The sequence below is a fragment of the Pseudophryne corroboree genome, chromosome 9, assembly GCF_028390025.1.
Source record: "Pseudophryne corroboree isolate aPseCor3 chromosome 9, aPseCor3.hap2, whole genome shotgun sequence".
NCBI lineage: Eukaryota > Metazoa > Chordata > Amphibia > Anura > Myobatrachidae > Pseudophryne > Pseudophryne corroboree.
In genome coordinates this window covers 343178470-343196922 of record NC_086452.1, presented here as the reverse complement: position 1 = coordinate 343196922, position 18453 = coordinate 343178470, and the positions used below count along the sequence as shown (strand labels likewise).

Sequence of the window (18453 nt, the reverse complement as noted above, 5' to 3'; positions counted from 1 at the left end):
GCTAGTCTTGTTTTGCACAAAATGATTTTGCAGCCGCTCTGCTGCATAAGCATTTGCACTTCTGCAAAGCGAAAATACACTCCCGAGTGGGCGGCGACAATGCGTTTGCATGGCTGCTAAAAGTAGCTAGCAAGCGAACAACTCGGAATGACCCCCATTGTGCACATGTCTGAGCAGGGTGCAGTATCCTAGGCAACACAGATTGAAGATGTAAGGCAATTAATTTGGTAAATAGTTTCAAATCTTCATTTAGAAGAGAGATCGGTCTATATGATTGTACTAACGTGGGATCTTTCCCTGGTTTCGGGAAAACTATTATCCTAGCATCATTAAAACGACGCGGGGGAGAGTGAACAGTCAATAAGGAGTTAAATAATGTGAGGAGGTGGGGCATTAAATAGGACGAAAGGAGTTGATAATATTCAGCTCCAAAGCCATCTGGGCCAGGAGACTTGCCTTTAGGAAGTGAGTTAATCAGGGTTTGGAGTTCAGATTCCGTGACGGGAACAATCAGAGAGTCTCTTTCCACATCAGTTAAAGTAGGAAGTTGTGCAGCGGTAATAAATTGTATACCCAGAGTAGGAGAGTCTGGAGGTGCCGTATAAAGCTCCTGATAATAACGTAGGAAGTGTTCAGAGATAAGCGAGGCGTCTGTAATGGGGGCATGGTTATCTGCATTGAGCTGCAGGATATAAGAAGGTGAATTATACGTTCTCACCAGATTGGCCAGCAACCTACCAGGTTTATTAAAACCCCTGAAGTATCTATTACGCTGAGCATTGTGTGCGTATTGCGCACGTTACGTGCATAGGGTATCATACGCATGTTTCGCAGCAAGATAGTTTGTCGATTTATCTGAGGATCATTAAGCAACAGTGTGTCATAAGCTTTTGCCAAGGCACAGCTCAGTTTATCTAATTTAGCAGTTAATAATTTGCGTTTCCTGGACACATACTCGATAATCTGGCCACGGATCACTGGTTTCGACGCTGTACAAAATAAATTGATATCATCTACATGGGTGACATTGTCATTCATGTAATTCAAAAAGGCCTGTTCAATATGATGACAAAAGTCAGTTGACTTATGGAGATAGCTAGGGAATCTCCAATTGTACGATGTCAAGAGGGGTGTTTCTAATAATAGGGTGAACCAAACCGGGGCATGGTCAGAAATATCTATAAGTGCTATACCTGAGTCCGGTACATGCTGATATAGAGAGAGGGAGATCAACCAGAAATCTATCCGTGAAGATGTGTAATGGGGATGGGAATAGAAGGAATATTCGTGCACACGGTAAGATGTTGGCAACTCCAGGGATCACAGAGCTGTAGGGAATCAAATAACAGTTGTAAAGAAGGTGCATATGTGCATCTGTCGCCACCAATAGGAGAGGATCTATCCAAACCTTAGGAAAGTACATTATTGAAATCCCCTCCCAATATAAGTGCTCCCTCCACCCAACCCTGTAATTTTACAAATAGTTCAGTAAAGAAAAGATCATTCGTGGTAGTAGGGGCATAAATAGTAGCTAGAGTATACAATGAGCCACACAACATTATCTTGAGAAATACAAAGCATCCCTCAGTGTCAATCCACGTATCTCGAATAGTAAAATGTAAATGTTTTCTAAACAAGATAAGGACTCCCCTATGTTTGGTTGTGAACGAGGTGGCCTGATAATCACCCAACCATTTGTCTCGTAAGACATTAGGATCTTTTACATCCCAGTGGTTCTCTTGAAGAAACGCCACATCAGGTTTTAGACGTTTGAGATGAGTCAAAACCATACGTCTCTTGATCTATTACGCTAAGCATTGTGTGCGTATTGCCCTCCACATTCCATGACCGAGCAATACATGCCTGTAATATACCAAATAAGTGTAAGGAACAGTAGTTTTTACTTTTTTATAACTGGAGAAGGCGAACCAAAGGGACGCCTGTATAACCCATAAACATTAAACAGCCAAGGAAAATAGAAAAGAGGAAGAAAAGTAGGAAGAAGAAGTGAGGAAGCGGCCGAGACCCAAGGCAAGTCAAGAGCTGCCCAGTAGTTCAATGACAGGTGAGAACAATAGTGTGCAGAGTGAGAAAGAATAACCAGTCCTTCCAAAGACGGAAAAGATATCATATCAAGATAATAGAAAAACCACAATATTAAGTGGACAATAAAACATGTACAATGTCGGCAAAAGCCATAACCGAAATAACCTGAATGTAAAACAAGTATAGGATACAATGTGCGCTGGTCACATAGTGGTTATTCGTCATCAGACGCACGTGACGAAGAGGCAGACGAGAGCGAGTCCACTAAGTTATTTGCAGCATGTGGAGATTCAAAAAATAACATTTTGCCATTGTGGGACACCCTCAATTTTGCAGGATATAACAAGGCGAAGCGGAGATTCATGGTAAACAGGCATTTACAAATTGGAGCATATTCTCTTCTCTTCATAGCGACTATGTAGGAAAAGTCTTGAAACAGCAACAATTTGGCATCGTGATAACGTAATTCAGAGTGTTTCCTGTATGCCTCAGAAAGCTGGACCTTAACTGCATAGTTTAACAACTTCTTGATTACCGGACATGGTCTATCACAAGAGGCCTATCTGTGTCGAGGCCGATTCGGTGGACACGTTCGACAATCAGTGAGCCAGTACTGAAGGCGGTGCCTAGCTCCTGCAAGAGCCAATCCGAAACCAGTTTCATGAGTTCAGCAGGTTTGACCGATTCTGGGATGCTGATGATGTGGACATTGTTTCGTAAAGTTCTATTCTCCAAGTCCTCCAGCTTATCTTACACGGAGGCTACAGTTTTTTCATGGTTAGATATAGTAGTGTGCGCAGTGGTCAGCTCATCTTCTAAGTCCGAAATCCTTTTGTTCCGCCTCAGATATACGTTGGTCATGTTGTGTCAGCTGAGTGAGGGCAGAGTCCAGTGAATTTTGTAGGGGGGACAATTTTTGATCAAGCAAAGTAGCAAGAACGTGTGTAAGTTCTTGTGTGGGAAATGAACTAACTGTCTCTGAGGTGGGAGCGATCAATTCTGTTCATTTAGGGCTACTGCTGGAACCATGTCCCTTCCCAGTCTGGTTACCCCTAAGGCCCCGTACAGGCTTCGCCACAAACTTATCTATGAAAGCTGCAGTAGGTAAAAATCAGAGCTAGGCAGTCTGATATAATGAAATGTTGATCAATCCAAACAATGCCAGTACAAGGTGTAAGCAGTATAATGAGATAATTAGCAAATCTCCAATGACAAGTATAGTCAGTGTGTTGGGTGAACAGGGAGACCTTTAACGCAGTTTGTCCCCAGCAACAGCCTCAAAAGGATGCAGCAGCTCATTGTCTAGAGGAAGATAGCCCCTGCTGTATTTTATGCAGCTGTGAAAACGCGGGCCTGCCAGCGATGTATTGATAGCAGGGGGGTTGGCAACCACTCACCTCCACACCCTATATTCTATGCAGCAGAGGGGGATAAGGAGAGAGAAGCCGCAATGCGGCTGAGGCAGAGAGATGGGAGAGAACCGCTGCAGCAGCAGCGCCAGGCCAATCCAAGATGGCGGCCGCGACAGCATGCTACAGAAGCAGGGCTGAAGATCCGGTGTTCTGGGGGAGCGGGGAGATGGTGAGTCCCCGCAACCGATCCCAGGATTCTTACAAGCACCGGGGGTGACTATGTCCGGGCTTTCCCACACTCTACCACTCGTGGGTGACAGCCGAGCCGGGAGTCAACGGGGAGCTCAGTAAGCCAGCGGCCGTGCAGCGCCGTCCGCCCACCGGAAGTCGTGCCATCATTTCTTATTGTGCCACATTACAGTGCCCCCAGTTCATATTATGCAACATTATAGTGCCCCAAGTTCATATTGTGCCACCCTATAATGCCTCATGTTATGTAACATTATAGTGCCTTCCAGTTCATTTTAAATCACATTACAAGAGGCATATCTAGATATATTGTAGGCCCCAAGGCAAAAGTTTGTAACTGCCCGTGTGTACCACCCATAGGTGAAAAATATTTATAACACATGTAACTTTTACAGGGAAGGTTGGGCCCTCTCAGCTCTGGGCCCTATAGCAGCTGCACTCCCTGCATCTATTGTAGCTAAGGCCTTGCAGAAAAGCTAGATATGCTGGTCAATAAATAAACTCTAGCCATCCTGGCTATAGCAAACATGTTAGTCTTAATGCAATAGGCTCCGATTTGCTGGTAGTGCCATGAGTCCAACCATATAGCCACTAGATTTAAAGCTACAATTACAGTGCATCAGGAAAGTATTCACATCGCTTCACTTTTTTCACATTTTGTTTATGTTACAACCTTATTCCAAAATGGAATAAATAATTTTTTTCCCTGCAAATTCTACACACAATACCCCATAATGACCACGTGAAAAAAGTTTTTTGTGATTTTTGCAAATTTATTAAAAATAAAAAAATGTAGTCACATGTACATAAGTATTCAAAGCCTTTGCCATGAAGCTCAAAATTGAGCTCAGATGCAACCTGTTTCCACTGATCATCCTTGAGATGTTCCTACACCTTAATTGGAGTCCACCTGTGGTAAATTCAGTGGATTGGACATGATTTGGAAAGGCACACACCTGTCTATATAAGGTCCCACACTTGGAAGTGTATGTCTGAGCACAAACTGAACATCGTAGGAATTGTCTGTAGACCTCCGAGACAGGATTGTCTCAAGGCACAAATCTGGGGAAGGGTACCGGAAAATATCTGCTGCTTTGAAGGTCCCAATGAGCACAGTGACCTCCATAATCTGTAAATGGAAGAAATTCGGAACCACCAGGACTCTTCCTAGAGCTGGCCGGCCATCTAAACTGAGTGATCAGGGGAGAAGGACCCTAGTCAGGGAGGTGACCAAGAACCCAATGGTCACTCTGTCAGAGCTACAGCATTCCTCTGTGGAGAGAGGAGAACCTTCCAGAAGGACAACCATCTCTGCAGCAATCCACCAATCAGGCCAGTATGGTAGAGTGGCCAGACAGAAGACACTCCTAAGTAAAAAGCACATGGCAGCCCGTCTGGAGTTTGCCAAAATGCACTTGAAGGACTCTCAGACCATGAGAAACAAAATTCTGTGGTCTGATGAGACAAATATTGAACTTTTTGCCATGAATCCCAGGCGTCATGTTTGGAGGAAACCAGGCACCGCTCATCACCAGGCCAATACCATCCCTACAGTGAAGCATGATGGTAGCAGCATCATGCTGTGGGGATGTTTTTCAACAGGATAAACCAGGAGACTAGTCAGGATAGAGGGAAGGATGAATACAGCAATGTACAGAGACATCCTGGATGAAAACCTGCTCCAGAGCGCTCTTGACCTCAGACTGGAGCGACGCTTCATCTTTCAGCAGGACAACTACCCTAAGCACACAGCCAAAATATCAAAGGAGTGGCTTCAGAACAACTCTGTGAATGTCCTTGAGTGGCCCAGCCAGAGCCCAGACTTGAATTTGATTGAACATCTCTGGAGAGATCTGAAAATGACTGTGCATTGACGCTTCCCATCCAACCTGATGGAGCTTGAGAGGTGCTGCAAAGAGGAATGGGCAAAACTGGCCAAAGATAGGTGTGCCAAGCTTGTTGCATCATATTCAAAAAGACTTGAGGCTGTAATTGCTGCGAAAGGTGCATCAACAAAGTATTGAGCAAAGGCTGTGAATACTTTTGTACATGTGTTTTCATTGTTTTATATTTTTAATAAATTAGCAAAAATCTCATTTTTTACGTGGTCATTAATGGGGTATTGTGTGTAGAATTGTCTGTGAATACTTAAGTACATGTGATTTCTTAGTTTTTTTATTTTTCTCTAACGTCCTACTGGATACTGGGAACTGTACTTTAGTACCGTGGGGTATAGATCGGGCCCATAGGAGCCTGGCATGTTAAGAAATTAACAGTGTGCTGGCTCCTCCCCTCTATGTCCCTCCTGCAGACTCAGTTTAGAAAAACGTGCCCAAGGAGCCGGGTGCATTCCTCTGGAGCTCCAGAGAGTTTTCTTCAGAAATTTTATTTAGTTTTATTATTTTCAGGTAGTACTGGTTGGCAGCATGTCTTCCTGCGTCCTGGGACTTAGGGGGGAGGGAGACCGGACCAATCTCCTGAGGGTTAATGGTTCCATAATCCCCGCTGACAGGACATTAAGCTCCTGAGGCTCTGTTTCACATACCATACTGTGTGTGCCCAGGCCAGCAGCGCCCCGCCACCCCCTAACAGATACTGAAAACAGATGACCGGAGCAGTGAGTGTTTATACCGGGGTCCCATTTAGCGGGTCCCTGGTGTCATGTGGCGCCTAAAGGACACGGCGGTCATGAGCTGCGAGCTACAGTGCCCGCCGCGGACCCAAACACTGGCGGTATGAACGGGGTGAAAGCTTCCTTATTATTACACTGAGGTGTATGTATGTGTAAAATCGTGTAGCCAGTATAAATATAACTGTAGGGACTGCACGCCATTGAAGGGGCGGGGCTTCCCGGAGAGTTGGACCAGCAGCTAAAAGGCGTCCATTTCCAGCTGCTGCTGACTGAAAGGCTGCATAACTGAGCTCCTCCACAGACTACTGAATACCAATAGTACTGGTACCGGGAGTTATAGAGAAGGGGGAGCATATCAGCGGTGATTCTCTGCTGCATCTACTGTTTATCTATATTTATTATTTCCAGCTTGTCTGGATATTGTGTGCTGGTCCAATTCCTCTCTGTGTCACTCCAGTGGGGCTGTCTGGGGTGCAGGTGCTGTCTCACTGTTGTGTTGTCACTGCACTGTATTTCTCATAACTCTTTTATGTGTAACCAATGTTCCATACCCTCTCAGGATAGTAGTATGCAGGAACCAGAATGGTTAGAATCTGTCAAACATATGATTCATAACATAAATACAGAGTTGTCCACAGCTAGACTAGAGCGACAGTCCCTAAAACAGTCGGTAGATAATGTTTATTAAGACTGCTGAGCTTAGACAGGCTCCTCAGCCCCCTCTATTGGTCTCACATAAATGCTCACTTCCACAGATTCTCCAATCTGACTCTGATACTGAATTACCAGAGCTGGATGAGGGGGAAATTGACATGGAAGAGGACATTGCTCTGTCCCCGGGTGATGAAGCCCTGATATATTCCATTAGGGATGTACTCAATATACCTGATAAGATATCAGAACCAGAAGAGGAATTATTTTTTAATATAAAACAAAAATCCTTGGCTACCTTCCCTGTCTGTAAGGAGTTAAACTCACTTTCCAGGGAGGCATGTGTCAATCCTGACAAAAAAATTCAAGACCCCTAAGCAGTTATTGAATTCCTTCCCTTTTCCTTCTGAGGACAGAAAAATTTGGGAAACTCCCCCGGAGGTGAATGCGGTGGATCCTTTTACAGGCCAGGCATTATTTGGGGAAGAACTGAACAAATGGATTTCTCAGGCAACGGCGGGGAAGTCTACCTATCTGCCGTCTGCTACACCTCCTGCTAGACGTCCCTATCCCGGGCTTCCTCTGCAGTCCTTTCGTGTGGCCAGATTCAGGGGCAGAGCCAGAGGTGCCTCAAATGCTTCTAGAGGCAACAGAGGTAAGTCTCGTAAGCCCGCAGCTGCTGCATCCCTGGACCAGACCTCTGGATCATCCTCCACTAAGCCGTCCGGGTGACTGCCCCAATGACACGGCGACTTTCAGGTAGGTGCTCGCCTTCAACGCTTCGCCCATGTGTGGGCAAAATCCTGCCAGGACCCTTGGGTGAGGGCCCTCATATCACAAGGATACTGGTTAGAATTTCAAGAGCTACCCCCTCTCAGATTCTTCAAGTCAAGCTTACCAGCTTCACCTGTAGCAAGGGTTAGCTTGCAAGATGCCATACAAAAGCGACTGCTTACAGGGGTTATCGTTCCAGTGCCTCCCCTGTCTCACAACAGGAGTTTTTATTCAACTCTGTTTGTTGTACCGAAACCAGACTGTTCGGTATGCCCAATACTGAACCTCAGATCGCTGAACCCGTACCTATGTGTGTTAAAGTTCAAGATGGAATCCCTACGGGTGGTAGTCTACGGCTTGGAGGAAGGGGAGTTCCTGGTATCCTTGAATATCAAGGATGCATATCTACACATCCCCATATGGCCTCATCAGGCTACCTCAAGTTCGCTATACTGGACCACCACTTCCAATTTCAGGCGTTACCCTTTGGTCTTTCCACAGCTCCAAGGGTGTTAATAAAAGTCATTACAGAGATGATGCTGCAGTTTTGCAGGATGGGAGTAAACATTGTTCTCTATTTGGACGATCTCCTGATAAAAGCTGCGTCCAGAGAATGTCTGCTACACGCCAGAGGTTTGACTACGCGTCTGCTTACGGACCACTGGTGAATCTTAAATTTCCAGAAGTTTCACCTGGAACTGTCGCAGAGAATTCAGTTCCTAGGATACTGGACACAGTATCTCAGAAGGTATACCTTCCCATGGACAAGGCCTTGGCAATCCAAGCTATGGTTCGCTCGGTCCTCAAAACTGGCAGGATCTCGGTCCACCTTTGCATTTGTCTACTGGGCAAGATGGTGGCCTCATACAAGGCAATCCAGTACGGCAGGTTCCATGCTCGCCCTTTCCAACTGGATTTACTGAACAAGGGGTCAGGGTCTCACCTACACATGCACCAGCTTGTGTCTCTGTCGCCAAGAGCATGGATTTCCCTGTTGTGGTGGCTACAAGTCCCTCACCTTGTAGAGGGTCAGAGTTTCTGTGCCCAGTCATGGATACTGCTAACAACAGTTGCCAGCCTCCGAGGTTGGGTGGCAGTGACCCAAGGGGCTCAGTTCCAGGGGAAGTGGTCAACTCAAGAATCTGCACTTCTGATAAATGTACTGGCACTCAGGGCGATTTACAATGCCCTTCTGCAGGCCTCCTCTCTTCTCAGGCATCACGCCATTCAGGTACAGTCGGACAACGACTTGCTGTTTTACTGGAAGTTTAGACTTTTCTGAAGGGGGTTCTTCACATTCAACCGCCCGTCGCCCTTCCCCCGGCTCCATGAGATCTAAATGTAGTCTTGAATTTTCTCCAATCGGATTGGTTTGAACCCTTACAAAGGGTGAAATTTAAATATCTAACGTGGAGACTGTCATGTTGCTGGCGTTGGCCTCGGCAAGATGTGTTTCGGAATTGGGGGCGGAACTCAGGACTCACCCGCAGTTTTTGCAGAAAGTAGTGTCTGCTTTTCTCACGTGAATCAACATATAGTGGTTCCGGTGTTGGCTGACGCAGCAATTGCTCCAAAGTCCTTGGACGTGGTGAAGGCTTTGAGAATTTATGTCAAGAGGACTGCTCGTCACAGAAAATCTGACTCGTTTCTTGTCCGTTATGATGCTACCAAGATTGGTTGTCCTGCTTCTAAGCAGTCCATTGCTCGTTGGCTCAGGTTAACAATTCAACAAGCCTATTCTTCGGCAGCTTTGCCGCTGCCGGCTTCTATCCAGGCTCACTCCACTCAGGTCAGTGGGTTCTTCCTGGGCAGCTGCCAGGGGTGTCTCGGCCTTATGGTTGTGCAGTGCAGCTACTTGATCTGGTTCGGACACATTTGTGAAGTTCTACAGGTTCGATACCTTGGCCAGGGATGTCTCGGCACTCTCCTACCCGTTTTGGGAGCTTTCGGACTTCCTCGCGATACTAAAGTACAGTTCCCAGTATCCACTAGGACATTAAAGAAAATAGGAATTTGATACCTACTAGTAATTACTTTTCTCGTAGTCTGTAGTAGATACTGGGTGCCTGCCTCAGTACTTCGTTTTTCCTGCTTACTACGTTGTAAGTGTTCTTTGTTGGGTCTGCTGTTGCTGTCCCTGTTCCATGTTTGATTAGCCTTGCTGATCTTGTTGTTGGTTAGCGTTGCTACCTTCTGCTTTGGTTAGCATTGCTATCCCTTTATTGTTGTGTGTTGGTTCGTTACCGCTGTTTATGTGTATATCCTTCTCTCAAGGTATGTCCGTCTCCTTGAGCACAGTTTTCCTAGACTGAGTCTGCAGGAGGGGCATAGAGGGGAGAAGCCAGCACACACTGTTAATTTCTTAAAGTGCCAGGCAACTACGGACCCGATCTATACCCCATAATACTAAAGTACAGTTCCCAGTATCCACTACGGACTACGAGAAAAGGAATTACGGGTAGGAATCAAATTCCTATTTTTATAAATTTGCAAAAATATCAAAAACACTTTTTTCACTTTGTCATTATGGGGTGTTGTGTGTAGAATTTTGAGGGAAAAATGAATTTATTCCAGTTTGGAATAAGACTGTAACACAACAAAATGTGTTAAAAGTGAAGCGCTGTGAATACTTTCCGGATACACTGTATTTTTAAGGCAAATCCAGGGTGTTTTGCTTTAAAATAAATTGTAGCTTTAAATACAATAGCAACAGTATATCACCAGAATAGAATAGTTGTACAGGCAAGTGTGTCCCACTTCCAATAAACACAGCCTCTCCTAAGCCTTCCTATTGGGTTATTCCATCTCATTTCACCCACGGCATTGGTTCTCACACCTGCAGGGTCTATCAACAGAGCGTCCTCTTCTACTTCCTCAATGACCAGACCTTCTCGTTCAGGGCCCTTGTCTCTACCCAGGCTGGCTTTGACGGCGTGGCTCTTGAAGCTTCACTCCTAAGGGCAAAAGGATTTTCTGAGGCGGTCATCCAAACTATGATGAAGGCACACAAACCGGCATCTGCCCAGATCTATTAAAGAGTCTGGAATTCTTATTTTACTTGGTGTGCTGATAAGAACTGTGATGTTCACAGATTCAAGACATCCAGAATCCTGGTTTTCCTGGAACAAGGCCTCGACTTAGGCCTTCGTCTGGCCTCTCTAAAGGTTCACATATCTGCCTTGTCGGTGTGGTTTCAGAGAAAAATGCGTCTCTACCTGACGTTCATACATTCACTCAGGGTGTATTGCGGATTCAACCTCCCTATGTCCCTCCTGTTGCTCCATGGGATTTGTTTGTTGTCCTGAATGCCCTGCAAGAGTCTCCATTTGAACCTCTGGAGTCAGTGGACCTTAAATGGCTTACGGCTAAGGTCCTGTTCTTACTGGCTATTGCCTCTGCCAGAAGGGTGTCAGACCTAGGTGCTTTGTTCTGTCGTCCGTCCACCCTTTCTGATATTTCATCGTGACCGCGCAGTTCTTCGAACTCACCCTGGTTATTTGCCTAAGGTGGTGTCATCTTTTCACCTTAATCAAGAGATTGTTGTTCCAGCCTTCATCTCTTCTGATTTGTCCTCCAAAGAATGGTCTTTGGATGTGGTACGGGCTCTCTGCATATAGGTGGTCATTCCGAGTTGTTCGCACATAGCAACTTTTTGCTGCTCGTGTGATCAACCTATGGGGGAGTGTATTTTAGCATAGCAGGGCTGCGATCGCTTGTGCAGCCCTGCTATGCTAAAAAAGTTTCATGCACAACAATACCAGGGTATTAGTTACTTACCCTGTGTGCGACGGATCCAGTGACGAAGGTCCCAGAATTGACGTCAGACATCCGCCTTGCAAATGCCTGGATCCGCCTGCGTTCGCCTCACCACGCCTGGAAAATGGTGAGTATCCACCCCGTAACGCCTTCCGTCTGTCCATCTGCTTGCGATCACTGCTGCGATCACTTTTCCCGCAGGCTGCGTCACTGTGCATGTGCAATGCGTCCACTGCGCATGCGCATTTCTGACCCGTTCTCACCGCAGCGAAGAACAGCTCAGTGCGAACGGGTCAAAATGACCCCCATATGTGGAGAGAACTGCCTCTGTTAGGAGGTCAGATACCCTTTTTGTACTGTTTGGTTTCCACAAACGTGGCTAGCCTGCGAATAAGCAAACCTTGGCCAGATGGATTAGAATGGTGCTTGCACAGGCTTATGCGCAGGCTGGTCTTCCAGCTCCTGCTGCTATTAAAGCCCATTCTACACGGTCTGTTGGACCTTCTTGGGCGGCCTGCCGGGGCGCTTTCGGAAAACAATTGTGCAAGGCGGCTACATGATCCTCAGTGAACACGTTCATTAGGTTTTATGCCTTTTGATACTTCCGCCTCCCAGGATGCTTCCTTTGGACACCGGGTGGACACACGCACCTTGTAGCACCATCTTTACAGTTTAGTTCAATATAGGGCACTTATATCATGATCTCCTATTATGCATGTGTACTGTATATATATTTTTTTAACTATATATATTTTTTACTCGTGTCTATAATTATTCAGTAGGTTTACTATATACTAGTTATAGTATGTCATCTCTTAAATACCTATCTCAGTATTTAATGCTAATAATATTTTTTTATTTATTATTTTGATGCATTTTCAATTATTAGTATTACTTTTTTATAATTGCTATTTATTTATAGTCTCCTTGTTAGTTTGTTAGTCATGTGGTATTTAAACCGTTTGAATCCCAACTGTACTTGTTTGTGCCTTGAAAGTCCCAGGGTCTTATTAGAGCAATTGATTTCAGTGGTTGCACATTAGCAATCAATCTCTTTCCTTTAAATATGGCCCAAACGGGACTCCTTCACACAGCACTCTCCTCTGAAGAAACGACCGGTGATTATGGTCGAGAAACGCGTTAAGTTTGCAGTTTGACCATGAGACTCCTGAAAAATATTCACTCTTTGCGGACCTTTAGTGGCTTCCCAAAGGTGGCGATTTGTTCATCTTCTATTACATATTTATGCTACCTCCACTCTATTATCTGTGGACTTCACTATTGGGATGACATCAGCTAATCCACAACGGAGGTGCATCACAGCCCAGCGGTAACCCACACTGATTACTACAGCGAAGCCCAGTGGCGTAAATAGAAATTTTTCTCCCCCAAGCCAAAAAATTTTTGGCGCCCCCCCGCTGCATAACTGGGAGCAAGAAAGGGACAAATATGCGCGCGCCGAAGGCGCGCGCTGCAAAAAAAGGGGCGTGGTTTTGTTGGAATGGGCGTGGTTTCTCGTAAAGGGGCGTGGTATTGCAGGAAAAGACTACCTTATACCCCAGTTTTGCAACCTGCACGCCCAGACGTTAGCCACCACAGGAAAGAAAAATAATCCTGATTCATGCCCCTTACATTATTTGTCATTTTTCCTCCTTATAGTAATGCCCAGTATACATTATGCCACATACTGCAATGGCCCTTAGACATTATGCCGCACACAACAATGCACATGACACAATATGCACACACTGTAATGCCCCCGACACATTATGCCACACACCGTAATGCCCCCGACACATTATGACAGGAATCGCAATGCCCGTTATACATTATGCTACACACTGCAATGCCCCTGATACATTATAGCACATACAATGCCTGTGACACATTATGACACACACCGCAATGACCTTGAGACATTATACCACAATGCCCGTGATATAGTATACCATACACCGTAATGCCTGTGACACATACCGCAATGCCCTGCCCGTTATACCCTATGCCACACACCGCAATGCCCGTTATGTATTATGCCACACTGCAATGACCCTGAGACATTATACCACATACCACAATGCCCGTGATATAGTATACCACACACCGTAATGCCTGACACATTATGACACACACCGCAATGTCCGTGATACATTATGCCACACACTGCAATGACCCTGAGACATTATACCACATATCACAATGCCCGCGATATAGTATACCATACACCGTAATGCCTGTGACACATTATGACACACACCACAATGTCCGTGATACATTATGCCACACACCGTAATGCCCATTACACATTAAGTCCTACAGTAAGGCTTCTAATTACTTTTCAATTACCTTCTCGTTGTCAGGGGTTTCATGCACTGGGTGTCATGCTCGTTGCCAGGTGTTTCATGCACTGGGTGTCATGCTCGTTGTCAGGTGTTTCATGCACTGGGTGTCATGCTCGTTGCTAGGAGGTAGTCCTTGTTGCTAGGGCTGTGCTCCCAGTGCCACATATGTCCCCAGTGCCAGATATTTCCCCACGGTGCCAGGTACTCACATGCCCCCGGTGCCAAATATAGCCCCCCCCCCCATGTGCCAGGTACACATATACCCCCCCAGTGCCAGATATGCCCCCAGTGCCAGATATTCCCCCCCAGTGCCACATATGCCCCCAGTGCCAGATATTCCCCCCATGCCAGATATGCCGCCAGTGCCATATATTCCCCCCCAGTGCCACATATGCCCCCAGTGCCAGATATTCCCCCAGTGCCAGATATGCCGCCAGTGCCATATATTCCCCCCGAGTGCCATATATCCCCAGTGACAGATATTCCCCCCCAGTGCCAGATATTCTCCCCCAGTGCCATATAAGCCCCAGGGCCAGATATTCCCTCCCAGTGCCAGATATCCCCCCCCCCCCCCAGTGCCACATATCCACCCCGTGCCAGATATCCCCCCCCCAGTGCCATATATGCCCCAGTGCCAGATATCCCCCCCAGTGCCAGACATCCCCCCCCCCCCCAGTGCGATATGCCCTAGTGCCAGATATCCCCCCCCCCCCCCAGTGCCATATATGCCCCAGTGCCAGATATCCCCCCCCCCCCCCTTCCCCAGTGCCAGATATGCCCTAGTGCCAGATATCCCCCGCCCCCCCCCACAGTGTCATATATGCCCCAGTGCCGGATATCCCCCCTAGTGCCTGACATCCCCCCCCCAATGGCCATATATTCCCCGGTGCCAGACACCCTCTCCTCTCTCCCCCCCCGTGACAGATATGCCGCAGTGCAGCCGCCGCTTGTTGGAGAACTTGGAGGGACACGGCGGGCGCAGCGTGTGCCTCTCCTGTGTCCCTCCTGAGTCCTGCATCATCTCCGGCGGCCGCGGGTCTGATAGGGGGAAGTGCCGTCCGTGAGCTCTAATTGGCTCACGGACGGCACTTCCCCCTATTAGACCCGCGGGCCGCCGGAGATGATGCAGGGCTCAGGAGGGACACAGGATAGGCACACGCTGCGCCCGCCGTGTCCCTCCAATAAAGCAGACTGACATGCGGACGTTCGTCCGCATGTCAGTCTGCTGTAATCAGTGGCGCCCCCGCAGCCCCTCGCCCCCAAGCCACCGCGAGGACTGCGGGGGCAGTAGTTACGCCACTGGCGAAGCCACAAGAGAATCCACGCATGCACCGCACCATTCAGCATCTTAGAGGGACCAAAGAGCTAAAGCTAACTGGTAACTAACTCTTAGAAGGAAGAGCGTCCGGGCACTGGTATGTAATAAATTATGACAAATTGAAAAGAACCAAAAGCGGACAATTTATAATTGTTAGAAAGGAAATTGAAGCCTTTCAATTGTAGTCCCTATTGGTGGTGCGCCCAGAGCTAGAAAGTACAAGTACTGACAAATGGAGAGAAAGAAAGCTCTTGTGTGGGCGCACTCTTGTGAAAGGAAGAAGAATTCTTCAATTAGGAATCAAACGATAGGTAAAATATATGTTTATTAATTAAAAAATTACCCCTCTGAAATCCAAAGAAAAATGTGAAAAATGAGAGGTGTGAGAAAATATTTAAAATGTTCTGGTCTGTTAATCACACGAGAAGGATTAGAAAGGCTGTAGACACCTGATAGTCTAACACCCGTTTCTCCTGACCAGTACAGATGTTCTGTATTGATGAGACCAACCAGGGAGGTCAGTTATTGTGTCTTTGAAGGACCACTTAGATGGGGTCAATACTGGACAAATTGCTAATCACCCGTTGATCATATGGCACAAGTTAGAAATGTATATTGGCGTACCTGAGCGCTAGTGAGAATAAAGAAAAGATTAGAGAAAAAGAAAAAGAAAAAAAGGGGAATAAATAGTGGTGATACTGCTGTTGGTGTCCACCCTTCAAAAGAAGGGGAATAGTCCCTACTCTACAACACCGGGTATTCCCAGGGAGTCTCCTCTCAGGTACTGACCCGGCCCAACGCTGTTTGGCTTCCAAGATCGGACGAGATCGGGCATTAGCCGCGTGGTATGATAGTAGAGAGGCTATCTACCAATGAGAGTGCACCTATATAAGAATGGTAGGATTGGGAGATTTGTAAAGATAAAGTCATATAGTATGTGGATCTGCTTTTCACGTTAGGCAGGGTGAAACAATAGCCACTCAGTGACGTAGTATACCCTGGATCGTGGATGAGAGTCCACTGAAAATTAGTGAGCAATGAAAAAGAGAGGAAAAGAGTATTCCAATAATAATTACACTAATTAGGATTAATTATTATCCCGAGGAGGAATAACGAAATTAAGTAACACGTATGGAGCGTCAGGTAACTTTGTGAGTCCAAATATAAATCACATATACATTCTTTTTGTGCATAGGCACCTATGAGTACAGTAGCAGAGAATCACTATTATAGAAAAAGGATGAACCAAACCTATGGAGTGTAACACACTGCGTAGACAATTATAATGAAAATGTGCAAAGAGCAGGTAGACCTGCAATCAATCGGATTAATAATTAGTAATATACATATGGAATCCCAAATGCAGTGATCACTGGTGTATCCAATACAATAGGCACATATCACAGTAAAGGTTCAAAATTTGAATAAAGGAAATGATACTCAGTGTCAAATTCAGGAAACAGATGGTAGCCGGCAGTCCTCCATGGAAAGGTCCCATTGTAAGGTCCGTGGAAAACGCGTTTCGCCCGTTGGGCTTGTTCACTTCCGGGATCTCACAACCAATACTATGTGTGGGGTTTAAAAACCCTGCTAATATAAGTAGCAGCCAATGGGCTGTTTGTATCTGATTAGGCATAGGGGCGGGAATGTTAGAGGTTCCTATGCGGTCAATGAGAACATGTAAACGGCGCATCCCAGCCAATCAGGGCGTGTGTGCGCCCGGCGACAGTGGCACGTGGGCGGACCGGGAGCACAGGAAAAAGAAGCTAGTGAGCATGCGCGAGGAAAATACCCCTGTGACCTAGGTAACAAGGGAAACCCGGTCACGGGGACGAGCGGCGGCGCCATATTGTAAATGGGTTTGCCAGGAGTACATATGATAAAGGCATACGTAAATCGAAATAGATAGGAATGAGGTAGAATTGAATTAAAGTAACACTGTTAAGCACCCGAATGTTGCTATTAACGTTAGTGCTAAGCATAATGCAGGGTCGAGGTTGCCAGCTTGCCATAAAACATATGTATGGGAGGCCGGAATAAATCCTTTTCTATGCTCGGGGCCAATAGGGACGTGTATACAATGCGCCCTGGCCAATCGGAGCGTAGATGCGCCTAGGCCGTTTGTAAGTGGGCGGATAGTGGGAATAAGGATAATCAGAGTGTATATAAATAATGCATAGACCCAATCAGGTGCGAAAAGCAAAGTCACAAAAAAGAATACCGGGGCGCCATTTTGGAGAAGGGAATAGCTTGCCAGGAGTTGTTGAAGCAAAAATAAGAGGACTATGTTAAGTAAATTTAGAGTGTACTGGAGTTGAACATCATTAATGTGCACCTAGGTGCAGATTTTATAATAATAGTGATGCGTGATTTATAACGCACCACAAGGGTGTGAGGATGATTACCGATATGACTAGGGACTAAGTGGGAAAATAAAGGTTCTACATACTTAGGGGAAGGAAAAAGGGGTGAACGGTGATGTGAGGGCAGGGAAGTGTGGTGACAACAAGAGGGGGGTGTGGTGAATAGGATTAACTAATGCACATAAATGAGAAGGATTAGGGCTCACATGGTGACGAGGAAATATGAATAGCGCATGTCTTTATGAAGGGTTGGATAAGTTATAAAAGGCCATGGCAATGTGGACTGAAGTGAAAATCGTGGTCCTATCTATAGGATGTGTAATGACCGCATTAAAAGGGGAAAAGTGCTGATTATAGATTAGTAATAACTGAATAAAAAGAAATAAAATAAAATGAGACAAAAAAAATAAATTAAATTAAATAAATGCTCAGTAAAGGGTGACAGAAGAAAGAAGTGAACAGTGAATGGTGTTAGATAAAAAATTGTAATGAAAGTTGTGATCCTGAGGGTAGGCATGAGGTGCAGCTGAGAGTGAGGTCACCAGAAGGGGATGAAGTACTCCCTAAAATGGGAAGACCTGATATGTGGTAAAAAATGAAATCCCTAAGATGGGAGGACCTGGTATGAGATAAAAAAAGAGCGTGTTGGGGTGACACATACATGAGTGGATGTAGGTTCGTGACTAGGGGATTGTGAGGAAATTGTCAAGGGGAAAATGGGTATGGGGATGGAAACCCAAGAGATAGGAAGTGATCAAAGTGTAGCATGAAGCTTATATTACAGGAGACATGAAAAAAGTGAGGGTGGGAAGGGAAAAATTATGATTAAATAGGAGGAGGTGGATCTGGAAGAAAATATAAAAACAGTGTAAGAGGGTAGAGCACACCCCATAAAATGAGGTGGTCATATTATTAGAACCAAGGTAAATGGCACATGGAAAAGAGGGTGAGGAGGAGAAAATAACAGAAG

General features: G+C 45.9%; 1 protein-coding gene and 1 pseudogene across 5 annotated transcripts in view; one reads left to right on the top strand and one right to left on the bottom strand.

Annotated features, from left to right (window-relative positions):
* The window catches only part of DMC1 (DNA meiotic recombinase 1), a 465896-nt gene that overhangs the window by 313312 nt on the left and 134131 nt on the right, over positions 1–18453 (top strand). The gene's annotated exons all lie outside the window — the stretch shown is intronic.
* On the bottom strand, positions 15862–15979 carry LOC134963082 (5S ribosomal RNA; annotated as a pseudogene).